We start from the raw sequence: 27,977 nt of genomic DNA on the forward strand, positions 1-27,977 counted from the left end.
CCCTCTTTAACAGTATTTGCAAATCACTTTCTAGAGGTCGGACCATTGTGCATCCAATTCTAGAATAGACTGTAAGGTGAGGCAGAAATATAGAATTTATTAGATTAGGGCAGACTCACGGTGGAGACCAGTTCTGTGGCAGGCCTGTGTCCAGCGTTGCCTGGACTCTCTACCCAGGATGCCAATAAACAAAAGGTTATAAAAGCAACAATTGTCTTTTACTTAGATTAAAAATAAAAACCTTCTCAGGAACACCTAAGGAATGGAGACACTAAATAATATTCTCACCTGCTATTCTGCCCTTTATTTTTTTATTTATATCCTGTAGCAAATCAAAATTGAACAGCCCTGTGTTCGCTTTGGTCCTGAGAACTATATTCCATTTGGTTTATCCAAATGTGAGTTGTCTCATGCAGGACTGCAAAAAAGTACTGTTTGAAAATATAGTTTTCATCATCTATTGGGTTGTCTTTTATCATTTTATCACTTTAATTGTCTTGCTCTCATTCTTTTATTTCTCCACTTAATATTTTTTCCTATTCTCTAGTTCATGAAGGGTTTTTTTTGTTGTTTTGTTTTGTTTTTTTACCCCTTCACAATGTTGCATTTGGAATCTTAGCTCTAATTTTGCAAGCTCAGTCACAATATTCTTGACTGGTCCTTTAAGATTAGCTTGTTTCAAGTGAAGATACAACTTATTTTAAATATACTCTGTAGCTAGCCCTGGCTGGTTGCCTCAGTGGTAGAGCGTCGGCCTGGCGTGCAGGAGTCCCAGGTTCGATTTCCGGCCAGGGCACACAGGAGAAGTGCCTATCTGCTTCTCCATCCCTCCCCCCTCTCCTTCCTCTCTGTCTCACTCTTCCCTTCCTGTAGCCAAGGCTCCATTGGAGCAAAGTTGGCCCAGGCGCTGAGGATGGCTCCATGGCCTCTGCCTCAGGTGCTAGAGTGGCTTTGGTGGCAACAGAGCAACGCCCCAGATGGGCAGAGCACTGCCCCCTGGTGGGCATGCCAAGCGGATCCTGGTCGGGTGCATGCAGAAGTCTGTCTGACTGCCTCCCCGTTTCCAACTTCAGAAAAATACAACCCCCCCCCAAAAAAAAGAAAATATACTCTGTAGCTGATCTTTGTAGACTCTATTCTGTTAACTCATCATCAGTAAAGTCTTCAACTCTTAAGCCAATTGTTCTTAAAGTGTGTGCCAGGGTGCACTGGTGCACCCTAGAAGATTTCCAGGTGTGCCCTATGGTATTCCAGAGAAATATGTGCCTGTTGGGGACCAAAACACCAACAAGGCTTTTGGAGTTTAGATTTTTGGGGGACAGAGGTGTGGGGAATTGACTGTAAGCTGACAGTCTACCCAACCCCCTACCTCACTTGCCTGATTAGGTTGCAAAAGGCTGTTAAGCTGTGGTGCTGGATTGTTTACACTACTCCCTATGTTCCCTGGAAAGACTGGAGGCAAGTTTCTTCTATCCTTTGTTTGGTGTAAAGTTAAGACAATATGTATGGTGGGGGTTTTCTGCACTCAACACAAGAGTAAAAAGAGAGGAATTTTTCAATGTATTGACGAGGAAATGAGAGTTTGCCTTTCAAATATATGCCTAAAGATTAAAGAAATCACTAGGCTACATCAAGCTCATATTTCTCATAAACACAAGAATGAAAAAACACATTTGCACCGGGACCTGCGAATTTACTAAATCTTACTAAGAATGTATCTATAGCCCTGGCCTGTTGGCTCAGTGGTAGAGCGTCGGCCTGGCATGCAAGGGGTCCCGGGTTTGATTCCTGGCCAAGGCACACAGGAGAGGCGCCCATCTGCTTCTCCACCCCTCCCCCTCTCCTTCCTCTCTGTCTCTCTCTTCCCCTCCCGCAGCCAAGGCTCCATTGGAGCAAAGATGGCCCGGGCACTGGGGATGACTCCTCGGCCTCTGCCCCAGGCGCTGGAGTGGCTCTGGTTGCAACAGAGCGACGCCCTGGAGGGGCAGAGCATCACCCCCTGGTGGGCAGAGCGTCGCCCCCTGATGGGCGTGCTGGGTGGATCCCGGTCAGGCGCATGCGGGAGTCTGTCTGACTGTCTCCCCCTGTTTCCAGCTTTGGAAAAAATACAAAATAAATAAATAAATAAATAAAAAGAATGTATCTATATATATAAAAATATAACTTTTTTTGTCATTTTTAAAATTTTTAACTCCTCTTTTTTATGAATTCTAAAAAGCATAACTCAAAAAATATAACATAAAAATGTTTTTTAATGTCAGAATAAATTTAGTTTTGTTGTATTTATTTGATTTAATTACCATAAAAGCATGCTTGGACTTTATATATTTTTTCTTTAATATTTGACTTAATTATTATAACACATTTCTCAGAAATTTCTATATAGTGTGCCTACAATTATTTGTAGAATTTTAAATGTGCCTCGACTTCAAAAAGTTTGAGAACCACTGCCTTAAGCCCTTAGGTGTAAAAATAGATTGAGAAAATGGTGGGAACTTGCTGAATAAAATGGTTAGAGATGTCCCATACAAAGTAGAATCACAGATTCAGAAAACTTTATACATGATAGGGATATTTGAAGCCATGGGGTCTAGATTTTTTTTTTTAATTTTATTTATTCATTTTTTAAAGATGAGAGAGAGAGACAGAGAGAGAGAGAGAGAGAGAGAGAGAGAGAGAGAAGGGGGGAGGAGCTGGAAGCATCAACTCCCATATGTGCCTTGACCAAGCAAGCCCAGGGTTTCGAACTGGCGACCTCAGCATTTCCAGGTCGACGCTTTATCCACTGCGCCACCACAGGTCAGGCCTAGATTTCTTAAGTTTAAGTAAACCAGCTTCCACAGAGCCTATATGATTAATCCATGTCTACCCACGACAACACTAGCACTAGGCATTCAGAGATTGCAACTCCAGTTTTGATATGATTTTTGGCATTCTGTACATTCTAAGTCATTATTCATTAAAATGATGGCTATCTATGGATGGGTGGCATCAACTGAAGGAAAGTTTAGGACTTTTATCAAAGTATTTGTTACAAAAAAAAGACATGCATATGGAAAATTGAATTGTGTCTCTTTATTAGAATCAAAATAGAGTCCCCATAACTTTGAAGGTTGCAATTCAAATGCTTTAAGAACTTTGACCAGTTTACCAGGCAAAGCACCAGATCAGGACTGGAAGCCTTTAGCGTCATGGTGCTTTTATAACCTCAGTCACCAGAGAGATCCAGTTTCAGTGGTTATAGTAAGATTCTCCTTGTGGCCAGGTACCTCTATGGTGGTCCAGTCAAAATGCTAATGGCAGGTGAATACGGGGTGGGGGGGTGTTTTCTGAAGGCCGAGGGGGATGTAACATTGCACTCAGCAAGGAAGTAATTTCTCTTTACACACAGGCTCTTGAACAACTCATCAAAATAGAGAAAAGTGCATGCAGAACAAACTTCTGATCTCTGTGAAAACATGGTCATTCAACTTCCGACTGGTTATGTGGAACTCTAACCTTAGAAACAAGAGAATGAAAACAGTTATTAAAAAAGTGGAGAGAAAACTTGTCTTTCTCAGTCATGGATGAGAAAGGACTCTGGGCAGTTGAGTTAGTTCTGTCAGAACGATCACTGACCTGCTTGCTCACTGCAGCCTTCAGAGGAACCGGCGTTCTGGTCACCCACTCGCTCTCACCTCTCCTCTGTGCCCTCTACAACGTGGAGCTTATCTGTTTGGAGATTTCTTTTTTTCTTTCTTCTTATTTTAAACTTAACACTTATAAAGAGACAAAAAAAAATTTTTGTTACTAATTATTTAACCCCCAAGTAGATGATTTATATAGTTGTTTTGCCAAACAATATTTAGGCTTGATTGGATTGACAAATTATTTTTTTTGCAGATAATTGCCATTATCAAGATAATACATTTCAGCATTTATAATTATGAAGCAGATTTTTTCTCTCAATTATTAACAGAACTGATAAGAAGCAGAATGTTTATAAGGTCTTCATATCATGTTGAAGTAGAACATCTTTAAATGAAGTCCTGACAGAAGAAAATGGAAAGCAGAAGATGGAACTCTGCTTCCTCAGTTCTGACACTGAAACTGATTCTTTAATTTTATTATTTTATTTTAAAAATAATCTTATACAGAGTTTGTCATTTCATGGTGGTATCTTGCTGGTCTTTAGTGAGCATGTGGTAGAAGTATGTGAAGATATTTAATACATTGCTAAGTACATCATAGTGACATTAGATTATGTATACATGTCAAATTAAAAACAATGCAGATACAAAATTCAATACAATGGATTGCTTCCAATTATACAAAAATGGAGTATTGAGCCCTGGCTGGGTAGCTCAGTTGGTTAGAGTGTCATCCTGATAAGCCAAAGTTGTGGGTTCAATCCCTAGTCAAGGCACATAAGAATCAACGAATAAATACATAAATAAGTGGAACAACAAATCAATGTTTCTCTCTCTCTCTCTCTCTTTCTCTCTCTCTTTCTTCCTTCTTTTTCTCTAAAAAAATCAATGAATTAATGAAACTTGTTAAATGCCTGGTGATTTTTTAATAACAAAAAATCATAACCACCAATATTTTTTACTTATTTTACCCATTCAATCTTCAGAACTTTAGGAGGTAGATACTCTTTTTTTTCCCCATTACACAGATTAAAATACAGAACACGAAGTAGTTACTCTGTTGGCAAGTTGAGGACCTAAATTTAAGCCAAGGCAGCTTGGGTCCAGAGGCTATGCCCTTGGTCACTAATCCATGAAAGATGATGGAATGATACACAGAAGATTTAGCATATGTTAGCCTGGTGGGGATATAGTTTTACTTTGATCTTATCATAAATTATTTATTACAGTTACAGATCTGAAAAATAAAGCCTGTATTTGTTTCTATCAACTGTGGATTAAATATCTGTGTCTCTCATAAATTCATAGCTTGAAACCTAGTCCCTGATATGATGTGTTCTTTGGGAAGTGATATGGTCATGAGCTGGAGCCCCCAATAATGGGATTAGCACTTTCATATAAGAGGCCCCAGGGAGTTTCTTCTTTCCTTCTGCCGTGTGAGGACACAGCAAGATGACAGCTTTCTCTGCACTAGGAAATGAGCCCTCCCCATACACCCATCTGCGGGAGACTTGATCTTGAACTTAGCCTCCAAAACTGTGAGAAAGGAATGTCTGCTGCTTAAGCCACCCAGTCTATGGTACTTCCATATAATGCTCAGCCCAATTGGGCTGAGACAATATCTAATTTGAAAAGACAAAACTTTTTCAGAAATTTCAAACAAGTGGGTGTATTAGTTTCTTTAGACTGCTATAACAAATTACCAAAAGTTGGTTGGCTTAAAGCAACATAAATTTATTCTCTTACAAGCTGTGGAGACTGCAAGACTGAAGTCAAAGTGTTATCAAGACGGTGTTCCCTCTTAAGATTCTTCCTAGTTTCCTGTGGTTGTTGGCAATTTTTGACATCCCTTGATTTGTAGATGCATCACTCTGATCTCTATCTCCATCCCCACATAAGCGTCCCCTTATCTTTCTGTCTTTGTGTCCAAAGTTTCCTCTTCTTAAAATGACACCAACTATTCAATTTAGGGCCCACACTAATTCAGTACGGCCTCATCTCAAAGTGAAGACATCTGCAAAAATTTTATTTCCCAGTGAAGTCACATTCACAAGTTCCAGATGGACATACATTTTGAGGGGACACTATTCCACTTGGTACATGTGAGGATATGATAGAGAGAGCTGGTTAAACAAACGTTAGAGGACAACTTTGTATCACCAGGGCTAAACCGACAGCCACCAAGGATCAGTAGCCAGGCTGCCAACAGCAGAAGTCAATGATGACCACACTGTTGAGAAATATCTTCAGGGACCAGCCAGACACATGGTGACAGGTTGTACACATTGGACCTCTTTCCTTTATCTTGTCTGCGGCTTTGCCTTTCCTGACTACAATGCCTCTATATGGGGACATAGGAGTGCCTTAATGAACATCATTGTATCTTTTATAACACTGAGTTAAGTAGATCCAATTCTTCCTAGGGAAATACTGTAGCAGTTGAGATTCAATCAGGACAATGGAACATACTTCGTGCATTTCACTTAGAGAGGAATTGAACACAGTGATATGTTTCAAAAGTCTTGGAAAAGCTAGAGGAGGGAAGGAGAGACAAGACAAGAACTTGCAGGACATAATTACTGCTGTTCTCCAGGCTGGAAAAGTAGAAAAGACAGAGTGCCCGAGCTCGGCCCCCATGAGCCCACACTCGGCACTGCCATCCCTGGGGCCATAGCTACCTCTGCTGCTTCCGTTGGAATTGTGACCCTGACACTCCCCGCACATGTGTATGACATTGATATTTGTACTACTTCAGTAACTTCTTCTATAGCAGCTTTAAAAGAAGTAACAATTAATGAAGAGCATGCCCTTGCAATGTTGTGGAATTCCTTTGCCTCTGGATTATAATTTCCCAGTAGTAGTATTCTCTAGCCAAGGTTCTATTTGTCATAATGAGTTGGAAAATCAAATTCAACGGCATACGTCTCAATATTATGGTTGCATTGAGCCTGATAGTTGAATGGTGTTATATTTAACTGATAAAATCATACACTTTCATATAATGCTTTCTGTCTTCTATTCTGGATTACCCATCCAATGATATTTAGATGGCATCTCTAAATTTATGCCACAGAGTTGGTATGGTTTTTTAGGTCATTTTTATTAAGCAGTGACTTTTCGTTCAAACTTAAGATTGATAGTCTAAAAGAGGGGTCAGCAGTATTGTCTGTCAAAAGCCAGATTGTAAATATTTTTGGATCTTTTCACTGTGCTGCCTTTTCCCAAACCACTCAACTCTGCAGTTATAATACAGGCACCGCCACAGACAACACTTTAAGAAATGGGTGTAATGGTGTTTCAATAAAACTTTATTTACAAAGCAGGCTGCAGGTTGGAGTTAGCCTATCCGCAATGGTTTGTTGACTCCTGGTCTAGAAATACCACCTTAATAGCAGTCCTCTTGATTTCTAGCCTATCTATTGTAATAAATACCTTTATATATAAATACTATACTATAGAAAGACCAACAAGATTCTGAAGTGAACATTTTCTTAACCTGGGGATAAATTCATTGATTATGAACATTATCATAAAGCCAAGGTTAGGGAAAAAAAATCACTATACTACCGTGATAAGTAATTTACATATGTTACTTTAATTTTTTCGAGGAGCTACGGAGTAGCTATTATTACCTCGGTATCACAGATGAAGAGACTCTATAACAGTCATTTAAGCTTATCTAAGTTCATTCAGGCACTAAATGATGGAATTCAAACCTATGTTTATCTGATGTCATATATATGATTGCTATAGTATGGCTCATAATACATGCACTTCTATAATTTTTCCTACCTATGTTCTGTCATCACCAGAATTGTGAAATTAAAATCAAAACATGATATTATGCCCATACTTATATGCATATGTATGTATACACACTGAGTTAATTAGAAGATACTTGAGTCAGAGCCATAAAAAAAAATATTTGAACTAACTCTTTTAACCACCAGTTATTAGAAGAGGCTTTGTGTGAAGAAGGGGGAAGTTTTAATTATCCTAGGAAATTATGAAGAGATGAGAGTTTTAGGTATGTATATAAAGCAGGACTCTGCCCTGAATGTCACCTGTCTTTTTGCTATTCTGACAAACTGCCAGTCCTTGCTGGACCTCTGCTCCCAGAAGCCTGGCCACTTTCCCTGGTCACCAGTCACAGGCTAGTCACTAGACTCACACCCCACAATTCAGCATCGTCGGACGTTCTGAACCACTGTTACCGTGAAATGCTCGTAGTTTTCTCTTGCCTTGTGAATTTCATTTGACCTGCGTGTGTCCTTGAGAGCCATGCTTTCTATGGATCACCTCAGTCCCACACTACATCTCACTCAGTCCTTCTCCGTTTTAACTACATGGAGGGGAGAGAACCCCTCGTGGTCTGCATGCCTCTTCCAGTCCTCCTCCACTTCTCTGCTTCCCTAGGTTCCTGACCCTAAGTGCATTTTCTCTGAGCTTATATTTTTTGCTTCCTGTGATCATCTAATAATCTAAGAGCAGTTCAGAGCCACTGGTACCGTTCAGCTCCCTTGGGAGAGCCTTGAGTATCCCCTGCATGCATTCGGTAAGAACTTTTGCAAAGGAACACGGAGGCTTACTAAGCTCTTTGTGTTAGTTCAGTCAGTCCTCATGTCAACCCCCTGACCTGCATACCCTGGCCTGGCGCTGTTCCCGGGGTCGGCCCTGCTTCCTGAGGACACCGCAGGTGCGATCACAGCACCTCGTCGCCCTGCGGATTCGGCGGGTCAACCTTCATTCAATCGCCTGCTCCGGTGGTACAGGAGCGCCTGCTCCATGAGCTCACACGCCTCTGGAACACCGTGGTCCAAACTTTGCTCCAAACAAGCTCACTTAGCAGGGCTTTGCTCTGTTTGGTTTTTCTCCCCATGAAGTTAGAAATTATATACAAGAGGTTTCCAGACTCCTGATGGTGGTGCTCATAACCACATAAAGGTCATGGCGGGGGGGGGGGGGGGGGGAGGGGGGACGTCTCAAAGCATCTCAGAGATGCTTCCTGGCCTTATAGCTGACTAACGAACTGACTTTTAGAGTAACCGGAGAGAGGGAAAGGCAGCCCCATGCCTACCTACGTTCCCAGAGGACTGCCCTATAGAACAAGGCAATTCTCTGAGGCTCCTTCTTCGTCTGCTTTGTCTTGTGGGACGTAGGATGAAATAAGAACCCATCCATACTGATGTCCAGGGTCCACATTATTTTCTTCTGTTCTGGAATCTGCGCTGACCTATTGGTAGTTTCTTTTTCTTTTTTTTGTATTTTTCTGAAGCTGGAAACGGGGAGAGACAGTCAGACAGACTCCCGCATGCGCCCGACCGGGATCCACCCAGCATGCCCACCAGGGGGCGATGCTCTGCCCCTCCGGGGCGTCACTCTGCCACGACCAGAGCCACTCTAGCGCCTGGGTCAGAGGCCAAGGAGCCATCCCCAGCGCCCGGGCCATCTTTGCTCCAATGGAGCCTTGGCTGAGGGAGGGGAAGAGAGAGACAGAGAGGAAGGAGGGGGGGAGGGTGAAGAAGCAAATGGGCGCTTCTCCTATGTGCCCTGGCCGGGAATCGAACCTGGGTCCCCCGCACACCAGGCCGACGCTCTACCGCTGAGCCAACAGGCCAGGGCCTGCTGGTAGTTTCTTGAGATGTCAAAGATCACCCAGTAATCCTTCACCTACATGTTGGGGCTCTCACATCTCAGAAGGACATTGAGAAATGTGAATGACAGGATCTGTGAGCGAGACCCAGGAAGACAAAAGTAGATGCTGAAATCCAAGCTGTAAAGCAGGGCAGTAGGTTGACAGTGTCTGAGCAGCAGTGCGGGGCAGTTGTGTCTGACGGATGTTACTGTCCCTGGGCAAGGATTATGTCGCTGATGTGCTACCCTGAGTGGGAGAGCTGCATGTCTTTAAAGTTTGTGGAAGGGTTGGCCACACTCAGATGAATTGGTTAATGGAGTCACTTTGGGACCTTAATATCTAGGACAGTCAGCTGGCAGACAACATGAACTGGACCTGCAGTTCTGCGATCAGGGAAATGGCCTCTGAATGCAGGACCCTGAGCCACCCTGAAGGACTTCTCTGGTCCTGTGGGGCCACCACCCAGGAGAGTCATCTCAGAATGGGAGAGGAGGCCCAGGACTCACACCTGGAGATTTATATATATATGAGTGTATATATATACACACACACACACACACACACACTCTCTCTCTCTCTCTCTCTCTCTCTCTCTCTCTTATAAACTGTTTAAGTACTGGAGAGTGGAGGAGGGGCCTACTGTGATGTTCATACTTCACTGTTCATTGGGACGATTCTGACCATTCCTTGTCAAACAGGAAGACAGGTCCTATTCCAGATCCTGAGGCACAGGCTCTTCTGGTCCCCTGACCTCCCTGGTCACTCTGAAGGCCACTTCCTGTTATGTTGGGTTTTGCATTGTACACTGCTTCCACGATGCCCACATATGTGTAAATGGATAAGCATGCGGCCTACATAAAAGCTTGCTACGGGCGTCTAAAGTACAGGTCAACGGTCTTTCATCTTCCCACAGCCCAGGGAGTACCCCGAGGCTTGCGAACGGGGTTGGTCTAGTAAACTAGTAGACTATTGTGGTTATTATGTTTCTAAGTACATCCTGATTTACTTCCATGACCATGTGTGCAAAGATCAATATTTAAAGTCCCCGAGCAAACAGCCACATGTAGACAAAGTTGAGCACTAAGAAGGCCTTTGAACGTTTGAAGTTCTATCTTCGTAGCCTCACATGGAATTCAGTGCATTCTGATCAAGTTCATGACAGGAGAGAACAGCTCAGCTACGTGTCGCACGGAGGACAAGCTAAACTTGCACGTTGTGACTTGCTCCTGCTTGATTTAGAGCACTGGCATTTTCCACACTTCTCCTCGTTGAATTTCTGAAAAAGGGATGGGGGGGGGGGGAGACTATTTCAGTCGAGGAAATTTTCCAGAGCCTGCAATGGCATTTCATTTTGGCTCTGCATAGTTTCCCTGGACTGCAGCCAACTATTTGCATTTGAAGCAGGTTTATTGATTTTGGCCCTTCCCAGTATCTAATCAGAGGAGGGGCGTGGGGCTGGACCCCACTTCTGGCGGTGGGGCAGTCCTCCCTAATGAAATGCGTTGACCCTCTCAGAGGATGAAAGAACTCCTAGACAGTATATCAAGTACAAGTCTTGAGGACTGGCGTGGTATCAGCTCAGGGCTTCCAGGAAACAGATGACAGAAGGGAATTAGGTGTTCAGAAGATAGATTGAGGAAAACATCTGTGGGGAGTCGAGGGGGAGAGACGGGAGGAGTGAGCAGGGAGAGAGCCTCCAGGCTGTGATGTCAGTGTGACCTGCAGGAGCTGCAACGAGAGGCACCAGGAACAGTGTTGACACCGGGGCGGGGTGGGCGGAGCCTCAGCAGTGGTGCAGCTCCGAGGAGGTCCCAGCTGAATGGATGGAGCACTGCAGGGGGCAGGGCCAGGGGCGCCCTGTGGAAGCATTCCCCAGTGGATAGAAAGAGCCAGGCTCGGGCTGTGAGCAGCTGTCCCTAGGCCTGAGTGTGCATGGTGTGTGAAGCCGGGGTGAAGCCGCTGGAGGTGTGTTCGCTAAAAGGGCACTCTGCTTCCGGATCTCCAGTGCATGGAGATTTGCAGGGTGCCCTCCGTGGTTGCCGCGAGCCTGTAACCTTTACAGCGTCTGCAGGGGGTGTCTTCCACTGAAACGTGTAAAACAGAAATTTTCCCAAATATGAAAAGTAGTTCAAAGCCTAGTGACTAAAAGTAATGCTAGATGTCCACCACATAACTCCCGACATGAAAACTGAAATAAAGTTAGTCCAAGACTAAATGGTAAGTTATTTAAGGTCAGAAGCCATCTTTGCATTTCCAAACAGTTTGCCAAGCCTTTGGTATATGATAGTTGCTCCATAGAAGTTTGTTTAAAGACAGATAATACTGGGGAACAATTTTTTTTTTTCATTTTCTGTTGCATGAGGTTTTAGAACTGTTTCTATATATTTCTGCATTGCTGACTCCAAATCTGAAATCCGTTTTTTGGTGCATGCTCTAGTTTTTATGCAATTTTAATCTCTTTTTGTTACAGTTAATGGCATGCATTGGTTTTTAAATTGGAGTTAAAAGGCAACAACTCTTGGTTTGAACATAACAACAAGGCAATTAATGTTTTACAAACATCACTTTTACATAATTGTAGTTGTTTTTAATTTTAAAAATTATTATTTGATAAAAAACACCCTCTTATTTTGTTTTAAGATTGAATCATGGCTTCTAAGAATAGTCCTGACACCTTCTGTTATATATGTGGCTGTTACACACATCAACGTCAAAGGCACAGTATTTTATCATTTCTGACATGTGCATATATTGCCTATTTTCAAGTTCACCTTGGCGATCAAGACAATAATTGGGATCCTCATAATGTGTGTCATAATTGTGAGGAAATGCTTCATGACTGGACAAAAGGAAAACACAAAGGAATGCCTTTTGGTATTCCCATGGTTTGGCGTGAACCTAAGGACCACAGCAGTGACTGTTATTTCTGTCTGCTCCATACAAAGGGCATCGGCAAGAAAAAACGGCATATGATCACATATCCTAATATTTCTTCAGCAATACGACCTATCCCACACTCTGAGACACTCCCGGTTCCAGTTTTCAATGGTTTTATTTCTTCTAAGGACGAAGAAAGTGAACATGGTGATCAAGTGCATTTTGATAGGATGCATGAGGAAATGGTGTAGAATCTGAAGGGTCTTCTTCTGATGCCAAGAAGTCATTAACCCCTCAGCAGTTTAGCCAACCTGAATTGAATGACTTAGTAAGAGATTTGGGCCTATCAAACAAAGCAGCTGAGTTATTAGCCTCCAGGCTTCAAGAAAACAATGTACTTCACCAGTCAACTAAAGTATCCCATTTCAGGAAGCATGAACAAATTTTTGTGGACTTTTTTTCCGAAGACAAACACTTTGTTTACTGTCATGATATCAGTAGTCTTCTCAGCTAGCTAGGTGTTACCACTTACAGTCCAATAGAATGGCGGCTATTTCTTGACAGCTCTAAACGGAGTCTGAAATGTGTTCTCCTACACAATGGTAATGTTTATGCAGCGATTCCAGTTGGTTATTAAACTCATGTCCTAGAAGATTATAATGATATAAAAATTGTCCTTGATTTTCTGAATTATAAGGAGCATAATTGGATCATTTGTGTGGATCTTAAAATGGTAAATTTCCTGCTAGGACAACAGAGAGGTTTCATGAAGTATCCTTGCTTTCTGTGTTTGTGGGACAGCCGAGCTCGGGAGAAACACTGGACACAGAAGGAATGACTGAAACGTGAAGCTCTGGAAGTAGGGATGCAAAATATTGTGAATGAACCTGTAAATTGAGACAGGATCATTTTCCTCCCACTTCACATCAAAGTTGGCTTAATGAAGCAGTTTGTTCAGGCTTTGAATAGAGAAAGTGAATGCTTTCAACATATTATTTTTGCTTTTCCTGCCTTGTCTTTAGAGAAGATAAAAGCAGGTGTTTTCGATGGACCTCATATTCGAACCCTCACACATGATGAAGAATTTGCCAGGAAGATGAAAAAGGAGGAGAAAGCAGCATGGCAGTCTTTTGTGGCAATTACAAAGAACTTCCTTGGCAACAAGAAAGCAGAAAACTATGAACTTCTGGTTCAAAGGATGCTGTTGGCTTTCTGCAACATTGGATATAACATGAGCGTTAAGATTCACGTCATGAACAGTCACCTTGATAACTTTCCCAAAAACCTTGGAGCTGTTAGTGATGAGCAGACTACTGCTGGAGCATCACATGAGATTGTCCTCAACAAGTACACAAACGCAAGACCTACAAACGCAAAATTTTGCCTGAATAGAATTTAAATAAGTTTTGCGCAAATTTTATGATTAAAATAAGTGTTTTAATATGTTCTATTTTGAAATTGTAGACAAATTCTGATGCAATCATATCTTTTAGTGCATCAGTGTATTTACTGCATTATATAAATTATTATATTTTCACAAAGATGATGCCCAAGAAGACATTCTACTTCATGATGTTAAACTAAATGTTGAAAATTTTACAATAAGATGAAAACCTAAAATCTTGAATTGCAAAAAAAAACTGTAGCTTACAGAGAAAAACTAATGTCAGATTTGAGATCAGCATGCCTGAATTAGGTAAGAACAAGTGTTTTTGTGGATGCAACAAAAATTTTGTTCCCCAGTGTAATAGTAATTCCTACTCCATTTTGGAGGGAGTCAAATTGTTCAAAATCTCACTCACTGCTACAGTAGTGAGAAAATTACTTCTTTGTTTAAAAAAACCACCAAGTCCACCCATACAGGTATGTATTGATATAAACCTTGACAAGTGCCATACATTTAGATCAAAACCAGTCCCAATTGTTAGCAGTACGACTGAAGCACATAGGCTGAGACATTTAGAGCAACCCAGGCTATAGATGATGGACTGCAGAGGCTTGCTGTAACGTTACTTGTTTGTTTAGAATCCAGCCATTACAGGCAAAATGGTAAAATCAAGTGAGGTAATTGTTCCTGATGCACTGGGTGCCATACCTGTAGATCAGGTATCTTTAGTCAGTTTCAATTCTGCTTGCTTCTCCCGGAATCCTTTTTCAAAGAAAGGATTTTCACATCATGTGACCTGCAGGGCTGCACTTGCCTTGTACTGCAATATCCGAAAACAAGACCCCTCTTTGTTCTGACTGAAGAACACACGTGTAGGGAAGAGCTTCTGGGGAAGTCTTCTGAAATGGGGTGAGACATGAGACGTATCAGCAAGGTCTTCTGAATAGAGTGCCGTCTTCCTTTGAATAGCTATCTAGAGATTATGTGTCTTATGTGATTTTTTTCAAGCAGAGTAAGTTTATTGTGGTTTTAACATGTTTGGATTCTTTAAAATGAAAGGGAAACTCAAAATGCTTTCAATACATTATTCTGTGTCATTTAAAAAAGCTTAAACTAAATAAAGGACGAGAAGAACCCAAAGACTATGAAAAATTTTTTTTGATTTAATTTGTTTCATTATTGGAATATTTCAATCATTGCCAATAATTGACCTTAAAAGATGTGACAACATCGATTAATAGTTCTTTATGTTAAAAAAATCTCTTTGCCTCTAATATCTACTGTGCCCATATCACAAATTGATATCATTTTAAGCTAAATTAAAATAACAAATACGCATTGTATGGTTAAAAGCGAACTTATTTATTGCATCTACTTATGAAACAAATTAGTTGAATATTACTCAAGGTTCTTGTCAAGGTTTTCTCTGTGGTTTAATATATTATTTTCATATCAGACTAAAAGGAACCCAAAAGACACCTTTCTCCATTTACAAAACTAGCGTTGGGTCCCTGAATATATGCCCCTGATTCCCTCCTTCTCCGCGACCTTCACCTCACTCGTCGTCTTCTGGGGTCTGTGTCCCCATTTACCTCCTTCCATTTTGAATGTGCTTAACACAAAAACAAACAAACAAAAACAAAACAAAACAAAACCTTCCACTTAATCTCACTGTCTTCTCTATTACTTCCCTTTGCTAAAAAATTACCCCAAATGAGTGTCCCCCCAATGAGTGTTCTCATTATCTGCATTTAGGAAAACTTCTTCTTAACCCCTTGCAATGAAATGTTTTCCTCTTTAAGCAACAAGCTGCGGTTGATCGATGGATTCCAGCACCTCCTTCTCAGTCTCATTCTCAGGAGCATTTCACATTGTTGGCGCCTTTTCCTTCTTCCCAGACGTACTGAGACCTCAGGCGCCCCGTGCTGGTCCTCTTCCACTTCCTTCCCCTTCTCCAGGAACACCCCCCTGGCCCCATTTCTCTGTGTCTGAACACTTTCTGCTTTCAATATCACCCTGTTGTCAAAGTAACCACTATAAAAACACAGTGCTCCACAAAATGCGTTCAGTCTCCTCAGAGCGTTAGCTCTGTTCCTGGAAACAACATACCAGAAAATCATGGGCCTTCACACACTGACCGCCCCCTTGACCAACCATATCAACTTGAAAAGCGGATCAGTCTTACAAAGTAGACTTCTAAAAATACACACACAACCTTCAACCTCTCATTCAATAGGTAATGAAACTGTTCAACATTGACCCCTTTCTCAGACCCACTGTCACAATGATACCTCGGACATCAGAGCATCATGAACACCACCAATATAGGCTCTCTCTTCTAAAGACACGGACCAAGGAGTACACCACCATTAGACCGCCCCCCCCCCCCAAAGACTTCATGTAACACACAGCCTTTTTAAAAATAACACCTTTCATCTCTGACACTTGGAACTGATAAATGATTGATTTCCATTCTGGTTTTCTAAAAGCACTCAAAATACTTGTTTTTTTCTCGATCTTGCTAATTAACAAAGAACGTTTGGAACCGTTTGTTTACTGTTTCCGCTCAGAGCAGTAATGACCCAACAATACAATACTCGCAGAATTATCAAATTATTACAAGGGGCGTTCGTGCTATGAACACACCATAGGGGAGAGTAACAGAAAAGGTACAGTGTGGTGTCTAAAAATAAAAAAAACTGCAAACACAAATTAAACTTCTTTAATTTGTGCGGGGGGGGGGGGGGTCAATAAGGATTTGAGGTAGCCAGGGATCTCATACGGCTTTGTGCATATTTTAATAGGGCACTCCTCTTTTGCAGTCTGAGTAATTAAGTCTTATGACATTCCAGAAACCATAAATCCTGCTGAGATGTTTAAGTTTAGAAGAGCCTCTTGATGATGTACAATCAAAATAATAAAAATTAAAAAGGACACTTCTGTGGTTCTTAACAAGCGGTTCTGCTTTTACCTTTGGAACACAATTAATTGAATGTGGCCTCCTCAAACTGGTCTCATTGTTAAGTAGAAGGTCCTTTTGAAATTCATTGCCTTCAATTACGTTTTTTAAAAGAATTTTAATTGCATGGCTGTAAAGAATAAAGACGCTCTAGGCTCCATTTGTTTATCATGGAGGGGCCAGGGAAATGAGGACAGAGCTTCCCAGCTCACGCAGGGGTTGCAGAGAGAGGGAGATGACTTTTAATTCGACAAGTTCAGAGAGATTTCTTAGTTTGACGCGCTCGGCAGGGGGTCTTTGAGCGCCTGGCATTGCTTCAGCATTCTGAGCTTTGAAAGTCTTCCCCTGCAGCAGAAATTGTATCAAAAGCCAATGATAATATTCCCTGCAAGGTAAAGCACCCTATTGAAGATTTCGAGAGCTGTTTATTTATTCATCACAGTTTTTCTTTTAGGACATATCAGGCATCTAGGTAATAATTCACGTAGATGATAGAAAATGCAAAAAAAAAAAAAAAAAAGAAAAAAAATAGAAAAGTCCTCCTCATTAATCTTTCACCTTTTCCATCTTCTCCTTCTCTGTGGGCCATATGTAGGTATAAAATGTGCTTTCTGCTTGTCCCAAACATATATGTCTTTATTCCAAATCTTAGTTACATTCCCTTCTCTTTCCGTTTTTCATTTTAGCCTACCTTCTACCCCCAGCTGAGCACATAAGATGTTTATGGCCATTTCCTCCTGCTAAATCCTCAAAGTGATTAATTAATTTTATAGAAGTATGTTCGGTTTCTGAGGCTCTTTTGGAAACTTGGTATTTTAAGTGCATTTCAGAAAGCTGTTTTCAAAGCAAATGTTAACAATCAGGCTGCTGCTCTCTTGAAGGATATACATATTTTAATCTTTTGTATTATATTTGGCATCCATGGTAGGGAAGAAAATGTTTCTCCCTCGCTCACAGTTTCTAGGGCAGAGCTGGGAACAAGGGACCGGGAAAGCCCTTCCCTTTTGTAACATCAATGTCTGTTATCGGTTTGGCAGAATCAGTGAAGACAAAAACAGTTTCCTCTAGTTCTTTCCTTTTCCTCCTCCATTTTCAATGGTATTAAAAGTGACCTTGCCTTGCAAATATCAGTAAGTGACCACAGGGGAAGCAGTGACCATGTAAAAGAAACTGTTCTCATTTTTTTTAACTATGGGGACTTAAGGATAGTGTGATGCTTACAACTGCAGTTTTTTGTTGTTGTTGTTTTGTTTTGTTTTGTTTTAATGGAATCAGTGAAAGAATACTACGCACGCAAATGAAACTTGGAAAAAATTTAGTACCTCATTATATTTGGGCATATTTAAGCACATTTCATTTTGCACACACACACACACTAGGTTGTAGGCTGTATTTAAATATCAAAAGTATGAGAGGCAATTGCCAAGCCAAGTAACCACTTCGCTAACAAAATACCCATATGGTAGCATCAGCAGATATTCAGTTCGTTCATTAAAATGCATTGAACTTCCATAAAGGGCAAGGCTTGCGCGGGTGTGTCCTTAGGATTTCAGACTTTGTTCTTGTTTCATGATCGCTACACACACTGAGGAAAAGAGCCAGACCAAGCGTGGTCCAAAACTGAATGGAGTGCACAGCGACCACACAATTATCAGTTTCCAGGTGGCTATAATTTTGTGAAACTATTTGTATAGTTTAAGGATCTTGCTCTTTAGACGGGACGTGCCAGGGGAAGTCACCGGACATTGCTTCCGCCCACCCCACCACCATGACAGCACTGTTGGAACCGCAGCCAACAACAGCACCGCCCTAAAACAGTTCGGGTCTTTTTCTTAGACTGATACTGCATTTCACTCTCTCAAACCATCCTTAGGGTAGAAGAGCTATCAGTTTGATTGTCTCTGTAGGCAAAATTAACATAATTAGACTTTCAAACTCACTAGTGATCATGTGAATAAGCTCTATCTGTAACTGTGAAAGTAAAATAAATTTAAACTTGATATATAATTGCTGAGGTACCATACCCTTATTTTATATTTATTTGTCAATAAAAGAACTGCTCAGATCTATTATGAATTTTGCATCTTTAAGCAATCTCTATTTAAAATTCAATAAACAATAGAGGTAAGGCAGCACTTAGGTGTATTATGGAAGTATGAATGATCACAAATGAAGCATTGTTGTTTGACCCCTAATGTTTAAGAAAAACTTAGGGCCTCTTCTTGTGTCATCAGAATTGCTGGCACTGTCATGGGTTTGCCATTCATTGTGGTGGCCCTATAAAATGAAATATAAGAAGATTCATTTTGGTTCCTCTCAAATTATTCACCCCCATCCCCACCCACAAACAACATAGTGTCTGTAAATATTTGTATAATGTGTTCAGATCCCAGTATATGTGATTCATTCTTCTTATTTTTTTTTTCCTGAAGTGGGAAGTGGGGAGGCAGAGAATCTCTCTCACATGCACCCAACAGAGATCCACCCGGCAAGACCACCAGGGGGCAGTGCTCTGACCATCTGGGGTGTTGCTCTGTTGCAACCGGATCCATTCTAGTGCCTGAGGCAGAGGCCATAGAGCCATCCTCAGTGCCCAGGCCAACTTTGCTCCAATGGAGCCTTGGCTGCATGAGGGAAGAGAATATGTGATTCATTCTTAAGCTTGGAATTTCTTAAAGAAATATGATGACAATAAACCATTCACAGGGCCAGCAGATAGCCAGATGAAAAGAGTTAAATTCAATAATGTTTTAAATCATTTAAAATTTTTATAACAAAGTTCTGAGATAAGTAGGTGTTTCTTTTCCTTTTGCTTTTATTATATGAACATAAAAGACAGTGTTTTCTCCTTGTTAGTGATGGAAAAAAATCCTTAAGTGATTGCCATGAAAGGAGACTATCTTTTCTCTTCATAATGATGTCAAAGACTAAAATGAGCACTAAAATCAGCATATAGTTTGTTGGTGAGGAACCATTTTTATATAAAGTTTGGTTGATGTGATTTGATCTGCTTATATTTGAAGTTTCTCAGCACCGATTATATTAGTATCCTTAATGAGTTATCTAAATATTCCTAAGGCATCTACAGTTGTGGTTTTGATTTTGGATTTGGTGATCTGGTTGGAAACATGCAAATATTGTATATGCCAATCTAGTAAAATAAGATCATGAATAAATTTGAACAACGCTCGCATTGTCAATAAAGTTAGTTCTCTTAATCCCCATCTCTGTTCATGTCAAAGGGGAAGGTCAACTTGCAATTACCTTAGTTATTTGAAAGTTAACATTTTGGGGGGAAGCATTTTTTTCTCATGGAACAAAATTGAAAACTCAATATACAAAGGAATGAAAAACAGCCATTGTGCATGTTGGATGTCTCTAGTGTTTGTTTCTGCATTATTGACTACAAGCACAATTGACAATGATTTGTAGGACGGGAACAGAATGCCGATGAAGGCATTTCCTGGGTTGGCTGTTTCCTTGTTTGCAAAGGAGCACTCTTTGTCTCCTCAGTTTGTTCTACTCCCTCATTCTGAGGAGGTACTTGTCACATCATTTCTAAGAGCTTTCAGATTGCAGAATCTGGACGTAAAGGGGGAAGGAATGAAGAAAAGGCAATCAAGAGTTGCTGGGAGCCGGGTTTCTGAAGGCGTGGAGGAGAATATCGCTGAGGCAAATGGAAAGGGGAATAGAAACGGGGGTTTTCAGAAGTACTGTTGTGACTTATCCTCATTGCTCTGTTGAGAAAGGCAGGTGAAGCAATTTGGAAGGCATTTTGACTCTTGTATTTCTTTGCAAATGGGCCATTTGAGTGACTGTTTTATAAAGGTCAGATTTTGCATGTGCGTTATGAGCAAATATATTGCGTGAGCCCCCCGCCCTTTTTTTTTAGATGAGATGAATGAAGCTGAGGACCAGAAAGGCATTCCTGGTCACTTAGGAGTGTAATTAAACCTCAGTTTGGCTTTTCGAAATCCTGGCCAGGAGTCCAAAACACAGTTTACTCCTCTTGAACTTGTGAGGCCTTTGCACCACTCCAGACACTGGGACCCTAAGGATACTCAACAAAATAATGGAGCAGCGGGCAGTAGAGAGAAACATTAAGAGGAAAGAAAACACGATTTTCTTTTCTTTTTTTCTTTTTTTTTTTTTTTGGCAGTGGGAGAAGAGGGTGACAAATGATGTCTCTGGCAAAAGCAGAGGAGAAACCCACCAAGGGCTGCCAGGGAGACATATGGTGCGATGGCAGTTGAGACCATCTCAGAGCCACAGAGAAAGTAGGAGGAGTTTGGCCCTGGATACCATCACAGATCTGTGCAGCATTCAAGCAAACCAGGTGTGGCCATTAGGAAAAAAATGAGGCTTTCAGTGAAATGTTTTCAACCTTCCTAGGAACAGAATGGAAGAAGAAGCATAGGAAGTCTGAGAATTTATTCTTTATCGAGAAGTAACTTTTACCTTACCATCCCCCTTCACACAGGTCACCCCACAAATGACACCACACCACCTTCTGTTTGAACAAGGAGCCCGTCAGGGACTGGGGAGGGGGTGCATGGGCCCATCAGGGACTGGGGAGGGGGTGCATGCAGGACAGCTTCTGGGACTGCAAAGACAGCACGTTTCTCGGACCAGCATTCCGGGACTGACTCATTGGTACAAAGTTCATACCAGAAACGGAAGTGAGGGCAAACACAAATCGGCAGGAATAACGAAAATCCAGGGAACTCACTGTGTTTTTCCACTGTATAAAATTCTTTAGAAAAACGACCACTTGCCTTTGTCCTGAAATACACATATGTCATCTGTAAGAGGAGTGGTTCTAGAGAGGAGAACCATGAAATCTTTCTGGAATGACTAAAAGCAGAAATTCGGTCATTGGCGAGAGTAATTTTTTTCCCCACACTTGTTCCGTGCTTCGACACCGATTCTCCTCATTTCCTAATTGTTTTCCTGGTTTCCCTTTTCTTCATTGCCCCTTTGTCTTTACAAACTTCATTCTTTTACCACTTCTTTGGTATTTTTATCCACCCTCTCACACCATTTATTTTAATGTGCAGTAGAAAATGGAAGACTCCCAAGAGGAAAAGAAAGGTAGGCAACCCCAGGTCAATAGTGGAGCTGCAGGTAACAGGGAGATAATTTTCTAACTAGATTGCATGAACCATGAATCTTACCAATATGGAAATCCTTGGGTTCTTAAAATCCAGCATCTCATGTGGGGATATTGATTTATAATGGAAGCCTAGAGAATGGAAGCTTCATTTCCTGGCTGAAAAAATGTGAAATGAATACACACACACACACACACATACAGACACACACACACACACACGAAAGGGGGGACCATGGCATTATTGGCAATCCGCATTCCAGAAATGAACTCACACACAAAACATTTTGTATATTATAATACATTGAGCAATGTCCTTCAAGTCTCAAAATAATTATGAAAATGATTTGCAACTGGTTTGAGGGCTGCAATTTTTTTTCATGAACACGTTCTTAGAAAGGAGGTTCCAGTCCCCAGGCTAGCCTGAGTTTGTACCCATTGAAGGGGAACCGGAGATGCCAACCCTTATTTATGACATTATTTCTCACTGAAGACAACAGTGGGGGTTTGAATGGCGACTCTGCCACTCACCGGGTGCTTGGCCCCAATTCCTTCCACTGCAAACCCAAGCGAGTGATGGAAACTCGGAGCTGTGTTGTGAGGAAGGACCCCGAGCTCAGTGCCCAGGCGGTACCCGGTGACAGCTTGTGTTATTCTGTCACAGATTTCAGCTCAAGGGGACATTTCTAACGTGTGCTTCAATCGTTGGATGCATCTCCAAACCAAAGTAGATTCCCAATTTGGGTTGGAATAACTATATACTGTATTTTTCACCCCATAAGACACACTTTTTTCCCCCAAAAGTAGAAGGGGAAATTCCCATGCATCTTATGGAGCAAAAAATATAATATTTTATTAAATATTTTAACACACCATTTGGTTCAGATTTTTTTTTTCTTATTTTCCTTCTTAAAACCCTAGGTGCATCTTATGGAGCAAAAACTACTGTACGTGCTTTGAAAGTACACACGTATATTAAGTGGCAAGAATATCTATTGGAATAATGGGAAATGCATAGTAAAGCAATATAATCTTTAGTCTCTGTGTCCAGGGACAGTTACAGACATGGGTGTGGGTTGGCCAGAGCCTCTCACCAGCACTCAACAATATGGCATGATGACAGTCCTTTGATATAAGATTTTAATAATATGTATCTTACCCATATATGCAGAGGTAAATGAGCTCACATGATGGCATAAGGAAACAATGACCTCACTGGTCTTTGTTAGATGTAGTGATTGAAGATTAGAAGTTATCATTAGCTGTCCAAGCTGTTAGGAATGGAATGTTCTGTTTATAAACAAAGAGTCTCAAGTTCCATTGTCCCTTCATTCAGCTTTAAAATATTCATTAATACGGCCCTGGCCAGTTGGCTCAGCGGTAGAGCATCGGCCTGGCGTGTGGAGAACCCGGGTTCGATTCCCGGCCAGGGCACACAGGAGAAGGAGAAGCGCCCATTTGCTTCTCCACCCCTCCGCCGCACCTTCCTCTCTGTCTCTCTCTTCCCCTCCCACAGCCAAGGCTCCATTGGAGCAAAGATGGCCCGGGCGCTGGGGATGGCTCCTTGGCCTCTGCCCCAGGCACTAGAGTGGCTCTGGTTGCGCAGAGCGACCCCCCCCCAGGGGCAGAGCTTCGCCCCCTGGTGGGCAGAGCATCGCCCCTGGTGGGCGTGCCGGGTGATCCTGGTCGGCGCATGCGGGAGTCTGTCTGACTGTCTCTCCCGGTTTCCAGCTTCAGAAAAATACAAAAAAAAAAAAAATCATTAATACACATGTTTGCTTTTGTAACGTTAATGACTGTTAGTATTCTGTAGGTCATATAATTTACATTTTCCTGCATTCCATTGTATGTCCCTTTAAATGCCCAAGGTATTTTATATTTTATTTCAATTTTCTATTTGACTTAGATTTTTAACTTGATTTTTTAGTTTGTATTGATTGGAATTCAGGGAAGCATCTGAATAAATTTACTAGAGGCTGAATTCTGCTGTGCCGATTCCTGAATTGCTGCCTAGACTTTCCAGTCAGTTTTCCCTCCAATGCCTATGAAAATGGTTGTTTTGTTTCTGTTTTCATTGTTAAAATAAAAGCTATATGCTTGTACTTTCAGCACTCTCTCTTTATCTAACTTTTCATTGTCTGATGTCCCGAGAAGAGCTGCTTGCATTTTGAATGCTCATGATTACCTGCAATTTCTCATGGCATTCAGAGGAGAAATTTTACTGTATCTCATTTTTGATAAATAATTATAAAAATGCTTTTTCAAGCAAAAGGTAGCTTTTAGAATACCTGAAAGTGTAAAAAAAAAAGTCATTATAAAGCTTCATAACTATGTGGTCATCTTGGAAGCAAAATAGAGAAAAAAAAAATCAACTCAACTTCAACCTTTCAAATCATAAGAAGTAGCTTCTCTGTTATCCAGACAATATGTGATGGGTTCTTGTGTCTGATTACCCAAGGAAATCTAAAATGAGTTTTATGCAAATTTTTCTACAGCGAAACATTCTGTAAGTCATTATACTGAAAGGAACTTTTACAAAGCACTCGCAAAATGAAATCAGCCGATAATCCAGCAATATCTAAACAAAATATGACACAATTAAACTTTCTCACAAATTACAAGATTTCTACTTAGACATTCCTATATCATTGCAGACATGGAGATGGATTTTCCCCTTGATTTTCCTTCCTCAATTGCAATTTCCCCACTTAAAAGTGATTTTTAAGGCTATTTTTGGTCTGTTGCCTATTGCTACTCTGAGACGCTTAAGTTACAGAGCTTGATTTTTATTTTAGTATCATGAGAAATGGTTTTAACTTAGGGAAGCCCAAACTTCAAATACCCATGGAAGTAAGATTAATGTAGTTTGAATTTTGTAGGAAAAATAACTTCAAAGGTGACATTTTTGTTGGGGGTACTGAAATATCTACAGTAATACTTTTACCAAGGGTTAGTCTCAAGCACCGCTCGGAGCAAAGAAATGTAACGTACCCCCTAACTGTCTAAGGTAAGCCAGAGATGGATTTATGGGCCGTACTTAGCCCTCGCACCTTGAAGTGAAGCACTTTGAAAAGCCGAATGAAGATGAACAGTCAATCTCTTCAGGGAAAAGACTTGCCATTTATTTTTTATTAGTTTTGAGGGTGATGCCGTCCTGTGTCATGGGGTGAACAGTGTCCAGTAAGAATCTGTACTGCGCTTTGCAAAGTTCCCTTTATTCCCGTCTCTCCTCCCCTGGGAAGGTGTGCCGGGAGGAGAGGCGCCCAGGCCAGGGTGGTCCCCCGGGCTCTTCCGGAAGCAGCAGCGGGTGCTAACCCACCGAGAGCGTTCCGCCTGCCCGTCTCTTCCACCTTTGGCTTTTTCTTTTTTCTCTTTGTATTCCATATCAGGCTCCAAAAGCTGAGGTACCAGGTGAATAAGGAGACTGCAGGTTACTGAGGCGAGAAATACAGTATCATTACCCTTTAAAGGCACACCGTTCTGTGCCGGAGCCTAGTCCAAATGAGGCGATCAAAAATAACATGAAGCCTAGAAGATTTTGACATGCCCTCGACGTTAAAATGTCATGCCCTTTTGTGACTAGAAGTAAAATGAAGTCCTAGAGCTCAACCGTGCAGTATACAGTGAATATAGACAACACTGTTGGGTGGTAATCATCAAACTTGCTAAAGACTAGATCTTCATTATTCGCGATACGGATGATCACATTACATTATACAAAAGAGGCATTACACCATGTCGTATACCTTAATTTTACACAATATTATATGTGAAATATATTTCAATTAAGAAACTGTAAAATGGTATCATCGCTGTTTAACTATAATGAATGGACAACTTACAGAATTGTCATTATTTTGAGGGCCAGGGTAGAAAATCCTTGTTGAAAGAAATGTGATTCAACAAGGAGCTTTTCAAAGCTTGATTTTACTCTAATGCCAATGATGATAATGTTTATTGGCAAGGCGTGATGTGAATATACAACAAATGAATTATTGCACAGTTATTATGTAATGATCGGTGCTATGGGAAACAACTAAAGTACTACTACTCAGCCCTCTTCCCAAACAACTTATGGTCCACAGAGGGAAGCTAATATACATCACGTGTCTCAAATGTCTAACGATGGTGAGTTAGGCTTCTCGGACACGGAACCTGAGCAGCCTCACAGGAAGGGACTATGCTTGGTTAGCGCACTGCTCTTCTTGCCATCTTGAAATTCTTCAAATTTTTGAATGAGGCTTTCTTGCATTGGCATGTTGCACTGGCCCTGCCACCATGTACCAGGTTCTAGTAGGAAAGCACAATGAGGAACTGAAGTGGTGACTGACTCATAGGAGATCTGCTATCCAATTCCGGGGATAAGACGATAGCTGAGGGCTGGCGTTACAGAGAAAGGCTCCTCCACGGATCTGGAGCTTGAGATGAGCTACGACCAATGCGGAGAAAGGAGCGGATGGCCGGGAGGAAGGAGGACATTTCAGGTAGAAGCACTTCTCAGGGTCAGGGGTGGGAAAAGAAAGCTGGCCACCAGCATGCCGGGGCTAAAGGGTGTGTACCCTAGGTGTGAGAGAGGATACTCGACCAGGGAGAAGAAATCTTTCTCTACCAGGAGGAGAAATCCGCGTTTCGTACTATAGAATTCTGGCAGCAGGCAGACATGGTTTTGGCAGATAAACTCAGTAACAGAATTAATGCTTGTGCTCTACTAAGTATGGAGGAAATAGAAACACATGGCAGAAGCAAAACGTGTGTGTGAGGAAGACGGCCCAGTACGTCACCATGGCAGACAGAAAGACTGGCCTCACCGCACATGACGTCAGGATGGAGTGGATCGGTTAGGCAACACCTGAGAGTGGTCACGTGGCCTCTAGAAATATCTAAACTGAAATAACTTATTGACTCTGACACTCTACAAACATTCTAGAACGCTAACGGACACGTGTTTTCAATATACAAACATTTCTGCTTTGTGGAACTGCACCACAGAAAGTTAAAAAGACGCGCTCCCTGATACCATCACAACATATCATCATGTTTGACTATTTTTAAAGAGAGTTTTAGAGGAAAATCATTTGAATATGCATATACATCAGACATACACACTGACAAAAATCAAACCGACATCTTCTAAATTCTTACTTTGGTGGGAAGGTGAGGCGATTCCACGGCCACAGAGTTACGAGTTTCGGCTTCCGTCGCCTCTGCCTGTGCATACATATGCAAGAACGAAATGTTCATTGTACGACAGAAGGAGACTAGCAGTGCGATGTGCATGTGGGCCGAAGCGAGCCGGGATTTCAGGCGCGAGGAAGGTACGCATCAGCGGCTTCCCCCCTGTCCTCCTGATAACGTCTGATTGACACCCGGCAGCTTCGCTGCTCAAGAAACCCAAAGGCGTCCTGCCGCTGGGCCTGAACCTGTCAGCGCGTTCTGACCACCGAGGCCTGACGGCTGCGCTGGTCACGGGGGGAAGTGTTCTCCAGCGCTTAGGAAGTCCGCAGTGCGGTGTGTTAGCTCGCATAATTAGCCACGGCTAAGAAAAGATAGCTCTAAATGTGTTTTCTTGCTTTCCTTCGGTATTCACGTGCTGAAAGAGACTCTGCCAATGAACATGGTAGTGCTGCCTTTTTCCTACGCTGCTCCAGGCCAGGTATTGTGATTCGATATTGAGTATCCACGCTATCTTTGTTCTTCCAGTTCTAGTTTACCCAGGACCCTTGGTGCTTTTGCCTTGTTCTACTCACTGTGCCCAACTGATTGCCTTTCATGGACAGATAGAAATGGGGAGAGAAGGAATGCTCAAGACATTCCATTTTACCTAATTTTTTCTTAATCTCATACTTCTCTGTTTAAAGGCATGCATAGATGAAGGTCGAAACTCCTAGCTAACCCGAGGCCCTAAATCTATTGTAGGATCATATGACTTATGCTCTGTCTTTCCTCATGAACACAGACAGCTAAAGAGTGAGTTATATAAATACATATATCATATAGTTTCCTTTCAATGTTATTATATTATAAATCAGTAGGGCACCCTGTGAGGGGCAGGACTTGGTAAGACATAAGAGGACGCCAAAATTTCAAAACTCTGCAAAGCCAGAAATGATCCTATTTAAAGACAGACCCTGAATGTAGCGCACATAAGTAGAAATCTGGAGTAATTTCGGGTAGCCTGGATGAAAGCATGTTCCTTCACTGAGACTGAACACCCTGACTGCGCTGTGGCTGAACTTGAAGGAAGACCTCACGTGAGGCTGGGGAGGAATGCACAGCAAGAGAACCGTGAGAAAAGCCGGTCCAAGCAGGGACAAAGCATCAGGAGAAGAGGAGAGACCTGTCCACCTGGAACTCCTTGAGCTTGCCTAAAATTAAGGACT

This window comes from Saccopteryx bilineata, chromosome 6, assembly GCF_036850765.1.
Source record: "Saccopteryx bilineata isolate mSacBil1 chromosome 6, mSacBil1_pri_phased_curated, whole genome shotgun sequence".
In the NCBI taxonomy this organism is placed as follows: domain Eukaryota; kingdom Metazoa; phylum Chordata; class Mammalia; order Chiroptera; family Emballonuridae; genus Saccopteryx; species Saccopteryx bilineata.